The sequence below is a fragment of the Sparus aurata genome, chromosome 10 (genome assembly GCF_900880675.1).
Source record: "Sparus aurata chromosome 10, fSpaAur1.1, whole genome shotgun sequence".
Lineage (NCBI taxonomy): Eukaryota > Metazoa > Chordata > Actinopteri > Spariformes > Sparidae > Sparus > Sparus aurata.
In genome coordinates, this window is record NC_044196.1 from 26,720,163 (window position 1) to 26,731,450 (window position 11,288).

Sequence of the window (11,288 nt, forward strand, 5' to 3'; positions counted from 1 at the left end):
CAGACAGACAGAGAGGCTTGGAAACCTGGTCAGCGCTAAACCCTCACAATTAGCACCATTGATGGGTAGAGTGGCTCCCATCCCAAAACAATCAGATGTGGGCTTTAATTTCTGGGCCATGATTTGAGAGGCTGCAGTTTTGGACATCTTCAGACTGTTGAAAATAGACCAGCAGTGTTCTAAAACACTGGGTAATTGAAATGCTATTGGCTACAATAATACTTTAGGTTCTACTAAAACAAGACATCCACAGTTTAGCATCTGTGATGTCAGTGCCGTGGTGTTTTGCTTTCGATGGCGATTCACCCAGTCTGTCACACAATGTGACAATCACCACTCGTGGTAGCTGGAAATGTGAAGTAAGCATTTTTTGTGCGGCATCACAATCATATATCCTGCATCGGCAATGTGTTATAACAGTTACAGAGTTGATCGAACTAGTATATAATGTATACAATCTGAGAAGTAGGGAAAGAAAGCCTTGGATTTGGTTGGGAATAAGTATACACCTCGGATGGCTCCCTGATTCGTAATCATAAAAGGGCGGAAGAGAAAAAAAAAAAAAACTTGTGGGACTGTGTGCACTGTGCACTGAACAGCGAAAAATGTTCAAGTCTGGAGAGGGACGTGGTCCAAAAGACTAAAGAAAAGCCTGCACTGCATCAGAGCAGTTAGTCAGCAAGTCTCACTGAAGCTGTCCGGATGGATGGCTGGATTGAAATGGCTGGACTGAGATGGAGGGAGGGACGGATGGTGTGGGACTCTGCTCTCTCCCCTCTCTCTCTCTCTTCCTCCTCCTCCCCCTCTTTTCCTCTTACCATCACTCTGACACATTCAGCCTTCATGTCTCTACTTTTTCCCCTTCAAACTGGGAAAGCGGCAGACGAAGTGGCGGATCTGCACAGATGTGACACAGGCCTCATTTGCCCCCCTGACAGGAAACAGGGAAATAGCAAAAAAAAGAAATAAAAATAAAAATCTGCATCAACACTTGAGAAGCTATTAAAACTAAAGTTTGAAGCAGGACATATGGTGCGAATAAAAAAAATCACCACCGTAGCCATCATACGTACGATTTTCCACCGCGAAAAACAAAGACAGCAAGATACATAACAACAATAAAAACACAATAAAGCCAAATGTGATTTAATTTTAGTGCCCATTTCATTTCTGTGTTTCTCCTTTGAATCACAAAATGGTGTCAGCAGTCATCGCTCAATTGCGCTTCTCTATTCCTGGCTCATTACAACCGAGAGAATAGCGCTGGGTAATTGTTTGACCCTGCCTGCTCAGCCTACGTCCTTGGCTGCTAAGAGCGCTCGACGTGAGAGTTCTATGGGATAAATGATGGGTATTCCCACACTCTGCCCTGTGGCTGTCTGCAAACAGAGTGCCACCGTATCGGTGACAAGAGAAGCCTGATGAAGGTACGCTGGCTGCACAAACCCAATGCGGGCCCCGGCAGCAGCAGCACCACCTCTCTAAAAGGACCCATTGTGCCCCGCCAAAGCCTTTCCCTCTCTGCGGTGAAGTGGCCATTGTAGCACGCAGAATGGCCATCCCTCTCCATCGCCCGGTGGGGGAAAGTGCTGTCGTGCTCAGGCTGAGTGTGGCCTCGGCCGCAGCGCTAGACAGTATCTCAATATCATGACCCCCATCAGCACCCAAGTGCCCCCCGACACTCAACCCATCCTTTCCACAGGTGGGGACAATCCAGACCTAATTCCAGCCAGTGAATGGACCGTAAGGAACGGGTGCATTCTGGTACTGGAGATAGCCGCACCTCAAAATGCAGCCAGAGATGCCTGCAGAGATTTTAGCACGTGCAGCTCAAGTTTGTACATCCTTGTGCCGATGTGGCAGCAGAGAGGGTTCTCTGAAAGTATTCATCTCTTCCACGACAAAGTAAAGGCCTTATGGATATCTAGGAGATGAATTAACTGCAGAGGAGTGCAACTATTCTCTTAAGGGCACTTGACTGGAAGCAATGCTTACAGTTTTCAAGGTGCTCTGCTAAGAGTCAGCTAAGGACGTGGGAGGAGGATTCAAAAGAAAAAAAAAAACACAAACAGAGAGACTAATAAGGAGGTCTGAAGGAGCTCCACTGGCTGTATGTCCACGTCTGTGGCTACAGATCATGTGTGACTAATATACAAATCAGCGTCGGGGAACACAAGCACATTTATATTTAAAGTCATGACTCTGAACTTTCCTTGCACCGTCTTTATCCATCCAGTCTCATAAAAAAATGCTGTGTATCGTTCCAGTGGGAAGCAGTCTCATAATATGCTTTGTTGACCATAGGATGAATTAATTAAACATCCCCTAAGAGGAAATGAGAGAGAGAAAAAAAAGGCTTATTGTGGATTACCTTACATTTTATCGCGCGAGGTTGTGTCCAAATAGCGAGCGAGTGACTGATGGTGATGTCCAGCACTTGTCTTTGGAAGCAAGCGCTATTGTGTAGTTGGATATGCGAGTGTTATGCAAACAAATTGCATGATTATGCAAAACTAGAAATAGTGTGGATGAGTGATATCCCACAGCATACGGATTAGTTACTAACACCCACTCTTCAATTATGAGCATAAAACTCTTATGTGGGGTTTTTTTGTGTCCCATATCCCTGTTATGCAACCTGCTCCACTTTGAAATAGGATCCTTTCGCAGCTAACCACATGTTAGCATACCCTCGAATGGATAAAGATGGGGACAGTCTCGGCAGCTCACGTATGACGACGCGAAGCCCAAATAAGGCTCGGAAAAATTTCAGGCCCTGCGGTGCAAAAAAACGCAGCCCGTGTCTTTACTACTGAGAGGAAGGGCTGTCTTCAGGTTGCGGGTGAACATGATACATCATCATCAACGGCGAGGTTACATCAGCTCATTTTGTCCGGGACGTGCCCTTCCAAACGGGGTGAAGGGAGTCTGGGGTGATATTTTTAAACCTGGGAAAACAGCAGCTGCCTTTGCGCCGGAGTAATTTAGGTTAAACAGCTTGCTGGAGGGTGCTAAAGAGACATGTCCCACACCTGAAACATAAGCGGAAAGTCCTACAAACTCTCTCAGGACGGGAGTTTTCACAGGTCTGGTTGGGTTTGACGCCTGAGGGCGACGACATTTGAGGTGTGGCAGTCATTAGACAAGTGGCTTAAAATGTCTGTTTTATTTCTCTGTTATTGATACTGCCCCATTCTCTTTTACAGAATTCCAGCTCGACTGTAGCACTAAAAGGAATCTTGCTTGTGCCTCCTGAAAGGCGAGCGATATGGTAATGCAAATGTTTCAGATCAGGCTCTAACTGCAGGCTACAAAGAACGTCTTCATTAATTCATTGGCAGCGCTTGCTTATTGGGGGTTACTCAGATATGAAAAAAGGGGGCTGGGATTACAATACTTTCAACTATTTGAGAAGAGGGAAAAAGAAATCCTCATCCAAGATTCAGATGTACTTATGAGCTCTGCTGAATGAATTCATGACCCAGTCTTTGTGGATTTCAGTAGGGTATGTGGCACAGATCCAGGATTTCCAACACCCAAGTCTCTCCAATCTTCCTCAATTAGAAAGACCAAAGGCAAGCTGTTAAAAGCAGCGCAGGGGCTTTGAACTCAACCGGTGCCATCACACGACAGTTTTGTGCCTTTGACTCCGCAGCCAACAGCTCGACAAGAGATGTGCAAACTTTGACATCCTCAATAATAAATGTCCTGCCAGACTGACTAATATTAGTCTCGATCTAGACTCGGATATCCTACCAGCGTGGCCGCGCCGGGGGGGAAGGGCGTAACTTGATCGGATCGACAGGCCATGCTGTATCCTGTCTGTCTACCAGCTCTTTCCCTTTCTCACATAAACCATCCATGCAATCACTGAGAGAGAGACAAGAGGAGGTCCCCCAGTTCATCTCTCCATCATAGGCTCTTCCGTGTCTGCTCTGCTTCTGCTTAATCAAAGGAGAAAGGCGATAGATGGGCGGGAGAAAAGAGCAAGCCGGGCACGTCTTCCCTCATCATGGCCCCCACAGCTAAAATGGAAGGCGTAAGGGGGAGTGGGACGAAATCGTTAATTTTCCTTTTGCATTTCCTCCCTTTTTTTTTTTTTTTTTATGCGAGCGAAAGCGCCTGCCTCTTTTATAGCTCCCCAAAGCTCCCCTTAACCTCTCTTCTCTCCCTCTCTTGCAGGCGGATGGTGGACGGACGGACGGACGGGAAGATGGATGAGGGCCAGACGGCGAACGGCAGAGGAGTGAGTTAATGAGGCAGATTGCTCTCTTCGCTGCCGTGCGAGGGATTACAGGAAGATTACCCATTCTGATTCTCTTCTCTTCCAATTTCGCTCCACAGTCTCTGTGGCGGTGAACTGGAGGGGCACGGCGGGGGCGGCGGGGAGGAGTGCGGGGACAGTATGAGTGCTCATGTTTTGATAGAGGTGAGATAGAAGACAGTGCCGGGGCTCTCTGTCAGGGGAAAATGACAGCTGCTCAAAACACTGACCTGTGAACGGATAGAGCTTCTGACTGATGCCTCCAATCTGACAGCTGCTTCGAGGGCTGCGCCTGGCCTAAATATACCCAGCATGAGACCGAATATCTTATAAAGTCACATGAGATCCGGCTCCTTCATCAAGTTTATTCACTGAGACTAACAAACTGGGTCTACAGATTCCGCCCACGGAACCCCACATAGTGGACACTTCACGTTAAGTAACGTTACGCAAGGTGCCTTCTCTTTTTTCTTGTTTTTATTGCGGCATTCAAATGAAATGCAGATTGGGTGTTGACCCAGAATGATGGCATTTGAGTTGAAAAGCTGCAGATTTGTATTCAGCAAAGTTGTTGGAAGCCTCGTGTCACAGGGATGAGCGAAAACAAAGGGAAGCGCAGGACCTCGAATCCACTTTTTGCTCTCACCGAATAACAAACAGTGAAAAGGTCTGGAGAAATTATTCAAATTGCAGGGGAATTTGCAATTATTATAAGTCATCTCAACCCACAAAGGCAATGTTAAGCACCCTTCATGAAGTGCACTGAAAGCCCTGAGAACAAAAGTGGAATCATGTATGGGCCCATTTTCTGCCGACAGCGTCTGCTCAGTATGTATTATTATAAAGGGGAGAAGCTATTTAGGTATTTCAAAAGCCATTGTCAAAACCGGAGTCGTAAGGCTGAGTTGATGGCGGAATCATTTTTGTGGGAGGCGTTTTTTTTTTTTTTTTTTGCTAATTGGAAATTAACAGCTGGATGCCAAATTGTGCTCAGGAGAGGCAATACTGGTACTGTTATTCTTTGGTTGAATGACAATGAGGTTTCCTGCTGAAAAAGACAGAAAAATGTATGTTTGACCCCGCGGTCAAGTGCCACTGAAGTCCTTCAACATGGCCTTTTGTCTCGGCTTGAGTCCGCACATTTCAGGCCCGACAACGCCACCAGGAACCGACTGACATCACCTTGCTTGATTTGCTAGCATTCATTTGCATTAAGAATACAAGGCGGCTCAATAGACACTACCACTTCCTGTGTGCGGTTCAGCCAATCATCCTGACTGTATCACATTTCAAACAATGAATTCAAGCCAGTCAATCAGCACGGGGACACTCCTCTGTGTATTTGTCAGATAGCAGCACTGTGTGAACAACTTATTTGTCACTTTTTTTTTTTTTTTTTTTCTTTCCAGCTAAATCTTTCAAATTTAATACAAAGTGTGTGAATGTCATTTACCCCCCCCCCCCCCCCCCCACTGGAAATGTACTCCCAGTAAGCACATGACAAAAAAAAAAAAAAAAAAAAAAGATGAGGAAGTGATCACGATGTAAATACTGTGACAAATACAAAACCAGTGGTTTCATGTTTAGTGTGAAAATTCACAGCTTCAGCAAAAAGAGACACAGTGGGTCAGTTTCCACACTGGCGTCCACAGGGACAGTCCATATCCTATGTGCCGTCCGCCTCCCTCCTCGCATGAGCTCGCGTCCTTGCCATTCGCCCCTGCGCCGCTCAACAAGGAAGCCTCAGCTCGGTTTAATTATTGTGAGTGGAGCTCAACCGACTTGCAATCCTTAAACCAGGGCTCCACCGATCTGTATCACTTATTATTTACCCTCTGGTTCGGGGATTGTGTGTAGAGACACCGTTACGCACCCCCAGTGGGCGTTTGGCGACACGGTGGCGCAGGAGTCGCATGCAGTCGCAGCGGTCGGCGCAATGTAGAGCCCCCAGAATCTCCACGTACTGTACGCGCGTGCGTTTCCCAAGACATCACGCTGGCCACATTTACTGAGGAAAAAAAAAACCACACACACACACACACACTCCGGAGGTAGCGGTAACACCACAGTGTGTCGGATCACAGCCACTCCGCGTTTCGGCAGCCAATTGTGATGCAGCTGTTCAGTAAAGAAAGTATAGCCTCCGGTGGCCTAATTGTCCGTGTCATAAAAAGATTGTATTGCAGCATTTCAGAGATAAATCATGATAATCACGGGGAATGGCAGATATATAATAATAATAAAGTCGCTCCATGATGCCAAAATCATGAATCGTGTGGGTAGAAATGACAGCCCATTTTCAATTCAGGAATTTGGAGTGATGGAGAAGTCCGTGTACAAGTCAGCAGGCTGTGTGTGTGTCTCTCTGTGTGTGTGTGTGTGTGTGTGTGACAATTAGGCCACACGTAATATCAATTTATTCCCCAGCCTGCCTGTCGCGCTAGCCATAACATAACCTTTTTTATTTATTATTCTAACCCAATAGGCTTCATTAATCAGTGGCGGAACCTGTGAGAAAATCCCCCCCACACACACAACTCGTCTGGACATTGTGTAAACACACAGCTTTCAAGAAGCCCCCAAACTGACTTCCACCGAGCATGGAGATATGTGTGTTTTTTCCTTCTCCCCCCCCTGCTGAATGCCCGCACTCCGCCTCTGCTGCTGTCACGCGTGGCTTCAAAACATATATGTCCGTCATCTCTCTCTCTCTCTCCCCCCCCCCCCCCCCCCCCCCCACCTCACACCGGATTCAACGTGTCTGCTCCCAGAGCCGCAGAAAACAAACAGCAGCCCTCAAATCCACTCGCCTCCCCGAAATCTCCTCCAAATATTGACCCATTACGCATCGTTTGCTGCTGGCTCCCTCTCAGCAAAAAAACAAAAGACAAAAAACAAAACCAACAATTGCTCATTATCGGACAATGTGTGGGTCTTTTTCTAATAATTTCTTTTCTTTTCTTTTTTTTTTTTTTTTCCTCCGGACATCACCTGTTATTATTTGAGCAGCGAGTGACAAATCCTCACAGCAAGGGGGAAAATCCACAGAAGCGTACAGTCACAGCAAAGAAGAGAAAAGTCCTTACTTGTGGTTTTGCGGCAATCCCTCCGATATTATTCTTCACACTTGAGGAGGTTTGTAAATATCCCTGGATATAGCCTGGACGGAATTCACGCTTCTGTGTTTCCTTCTCTTTTTCCCTTCTTCTTTTTTTCTTTTTTATCCAGAGCGTTGAGCAGACCAGAACGCAGGTTTTCTTTCCCTCCTCTCTCCTTCAAGACAGATGTGAACGGTCCTGGCCGAGTCGCTCCACCTGCATCCCTGCTTGTCAAGCCAGCCACAAGGCGGACAGCGCAGCTTCTGTTTTTTCTTTTCAAATGAAAACGTCTGCGTTGATATGAATCGCCGGGGCTTTTATTGTGGAGGTTCCGTCGCTGCGTTCCTGGCGGATGCCTCTGGGTGTTTCTGGGCGCTTTGGCGCATCCCCACCTGCATCCACTCGAATGGGGGAGACACACAGCGGCATCAGCAGCAGAGACAGCGGCACCGCACCGAGGAGGAGGAGGCCGCCCACAGAGACACGCCCCGCTCCGGCTGGAGAAGGCTACTTCACCCCTGGGCAAGGGAGACGGGAGGGCGATGCTGGATGGATGCAGCTGAGGACACTCCACTTATCTGTGCCCCGTGGTCGCACCTGACAGCCAGTGAACATTTTGGAAACCAAAAAAAAAAAAAAAAAGAAGGGCCGATCAAGGAATATGACAGTGAATGTCATTATTAAACATGATCCAGAGAAGATAAACAAACCAGTGGCTGTTTTTTAAGAAGGAAAAAAAATTTAAAAAAATAAAAAATCTCCAGCAACTGAAATCACAGAAGGAAATGGAATGAAAATGTGCATTAAAGTCGGACAACACGAAGACCACACATTCTGCTGGTCATGAAGGCGGTCGGAGCTGCCTCCGGTAATGATATTAAAGATGACAGCCCCAGCCCTGTCATGAACCTAATTATATAAACTACACTGTCTGAGTCAAAATGGAGCAATTACAGATGAGTCACAAACTTATTTGTTCAAGATATAACTATCCACCGCGTTGCTATCATTTGCTAATGACTGCCCACATCCTGGAACATTTCTACAGGCAATTATGTGCAAAGAGCAGTGGGTCCATGAGCTCCATTTGATGGAGGGTAAAAAGAGATCACATCTTAATACAAAGGCCAAGTTAAACTCATCAGCTTATTTACTTGTAGACACATGTTGCCTCATAAAGATTTATGATAGCCTGAATCGGTGAGTAAACAATATTACATGGATAAAGAGGCGATAATGTATTAAGGTGGATTTAAGTACAAAGGGATGTTTGTCTGCAAGTGCTACATTCAAATGCTGCTATAAATCATAGGCAATGTTAGTGTGCTACTGGAGAAAGAGTTAATATATATACCATACTCTGTGATATCTAGAGTCCACTAAAGCATCACGCTTATACTAATAATATACTGTGCTATTTTTTTCTGCGATAACAGTATAGAGTCCAAACTCATTGCAAAGCGCAATCAGCCAAATATCTGGTGCATTCGACGGTATGATGATGTTGAGAGGCAGGCGAAACTGGAATCGCTCATATTGTATGAATATCCACATCTGCATTGCTTCTTTTTGTTTACTAACCAGGATTCAGATCTCTATCGTTTCAGCAGAACATCAGCAGTTGTATTCTTCTAGATGCAGCAGGTTTGCTTTCTGAGTGTAAATCTGACCCCAATCAAGGCTTAAAAGATAAGATCACCCAAATAAGAACATTTCACCATTGTCTGCTCCCCCCCGTGCTGATAGAAAGTCAGGTGCAGTTTCGTAGTCCAACAAACATTTTATGGAGCTTCACAGTGAATGCAGACACATTTTGTCCAAAGCAGCTTAAATACTTTCATACACTGATGGCAGTGGCTGCCATGCAAGGTGCCAACCAGCTCATCAGGAGCAGTTTGAGGTTCCATTCCTTGCGCAAGGACACTTCGACATGCAGACCAGGGGAATCGAACCAGCGACCTTCCAATAACAAGACGCTGAGCCACAGGCGCCTATTCTGCGTGGCCATAGGTGAACAGCTGACATAGCCGGCGACTTATTTTCAAAATGTAAGAGAAAAGAACCGAAACAGGCTAAACAAACAAAAAAAAACAACTTCATACAGCTCATTGGGTGTATTCCAGCTCTCCAAAATCCCCACATCCCCGATTGGTTTGAGAAGATACTTTTTACGAAAAGCTCACTGTTAGCTTTCAAGAAAAAAGCACCCTGCATGAGCTGGACCACGTGCTGAGGGTATAAATAATAGTATTCTAATAAAGAAATAAAATGAAAAGAAAAAATATATATACATATTTGATAATAATAATAAATATGTTATCTTAAAACCAATTTTGGATCTCAAGGCAGAATGAGATTACGTTGAAAGCGTAGTTTTATTTATATTTTTTTGGTTGTTTTTGTTTTGTTTGTTTTTTTTCCATTTTATTACAACTCTACATCCACTTCGGTTGTTTTGTCATCGGCATGGTGTGAGTAGATAATGACTACATTTTCATTTTTTGGGTGAACTAACCCTTTACATGAAAATCAGCAGGGCTCTGAGCCACAGTTGTAAACCACCGTATTTTGTTGACAGCTAGAGAAGTTGGATCAGGGTCGGCTAGCCAAGCCACTCCCCTTGCTGCAACATCACCTGTTACCCTAAAGACTGGCCCAACACCATTGCTCCTGGCATAAACAAGGTGTCGCCTGCACTAGTGGGACCATTTGTTGTGGGCAGAGAAGGGGGTCATTTGAGTCAGGGAAACCATTTGAAGCTGAAACTGCATTTCTCTTCTGCTCTTACTTTCTCTTCATTTCCTCCTCTCATCGTGTCAGACACTGGGCTGACAAAGTTCCTCATTAGTAGCTGTCCCTGGCCTCACTGTGGTCTGTTGCTCTTGCCTTGCTTCAGTGGGAGAGCAACCGGGTCTGCTCATCATGTTCCACATGATGTCAGCAAATTGTCAAAGCAAAAGTCTTTATTTCAGGCTGTTCTGCTCATATACAGGATACATTTTCTAGGCTTAGGTTAGTGTGGTCTTTCATAGGAGCCTAGATGGCATTGATAAGCACACAAGGTCACCAGTTATTATATTCCCACAGAAATATACATTTCAAGTTTTCAAAATCAACTGAATAAATGGCCGTTTTAAGTCTTGGTGGGTGATCAATCAAATACCACTGGGAACCACTGAACACACATACGCTATTGACACATAAATCAATAATGTGTCTTTAGAGTACTTTTACAGTGTATCCCATCCATCCAGCCATCAGCGCGCTCTGCCTTAAAGGTCTGTCTGCATCAGATTCGAGCAGTGCGTCAACAGAGAAATCACAGTCCTCGTCAATGATTCTGGAGGCGGCGCATCAATCACTGGCTTATTGGGCAGCATGGTGGGAGAGAAGCCTGTCAAAAGAATATTGGCACCTCTCTGAATTAATACGAGGCCAAAATGCTAGATTAAAAACAGCGTTGGTAGGAGGTAGGTGGTCCTTTGTCGCTGCAGAGAGTTGTTTAAGGCTAGTTTGACTTGAAATTGAATGCAACATTAATATTATATGTTACGCACTGATATATTGGCTTAAGAAATTGAAACTCGAGACACAAGTCAAAAAAAGCAACTAAAATGGGTGGCCGTACAACTGCTAAATCGTCTATCAAAATCTAATTTCTATCTCAATGTACATTAACTGAGGTTGTTGTACACAGGTTGAGCTGTTTCTAACAGGAAGTTGAGAGAATGCATTCTAGTGTGTCCTGACAGAAGGTGAATAAATGGCTGGTTTGTAGTTTCTAACCTTCTCCTTAGGTGCATCTATTGTTAAACAACCTCTTTACAAATATTAAGCACCATTAGATCGAGCTAAACAAGTGAGAACTGATAAGACAGCTCCTTCACAAGCCAGAAGTAAAACTTAATGTGGTAATTTTTCCATAA

The 11,288-nt window shown here is 45.1% G+C and overlaps 1 protein-coding gene across 7 annotated transcripts in view; it reads right to left on the reverse strand.

The window, feature by feature from the left end:
* nrxn2b (neurexin 2b) overlaps nucleotides 1–7,778 on the reverse strand; it is a 661,557-nt gene extending 653,779 nt beyond the window's left edge. For 5 of the 7 annotated variants that reach the window (XM_030429949.1, XM_030429944.1, XM_030429948.1 and 2 more), the window contains exon 1: nucleotides 7,351–7,778. The gene's annotated coding sequence lies outside the window, so the exon portion shown is untranslated. The remainder of the gene's footprint in view (nucleotides 1–7,350) is intronic. The other 2 variants (XM_030429947.1, XM_030429950.1) reach the window with 2 other exon arrangements.
* Nucleotides 7,779–11,288: the final 3,510 nt, after the last annotated feature.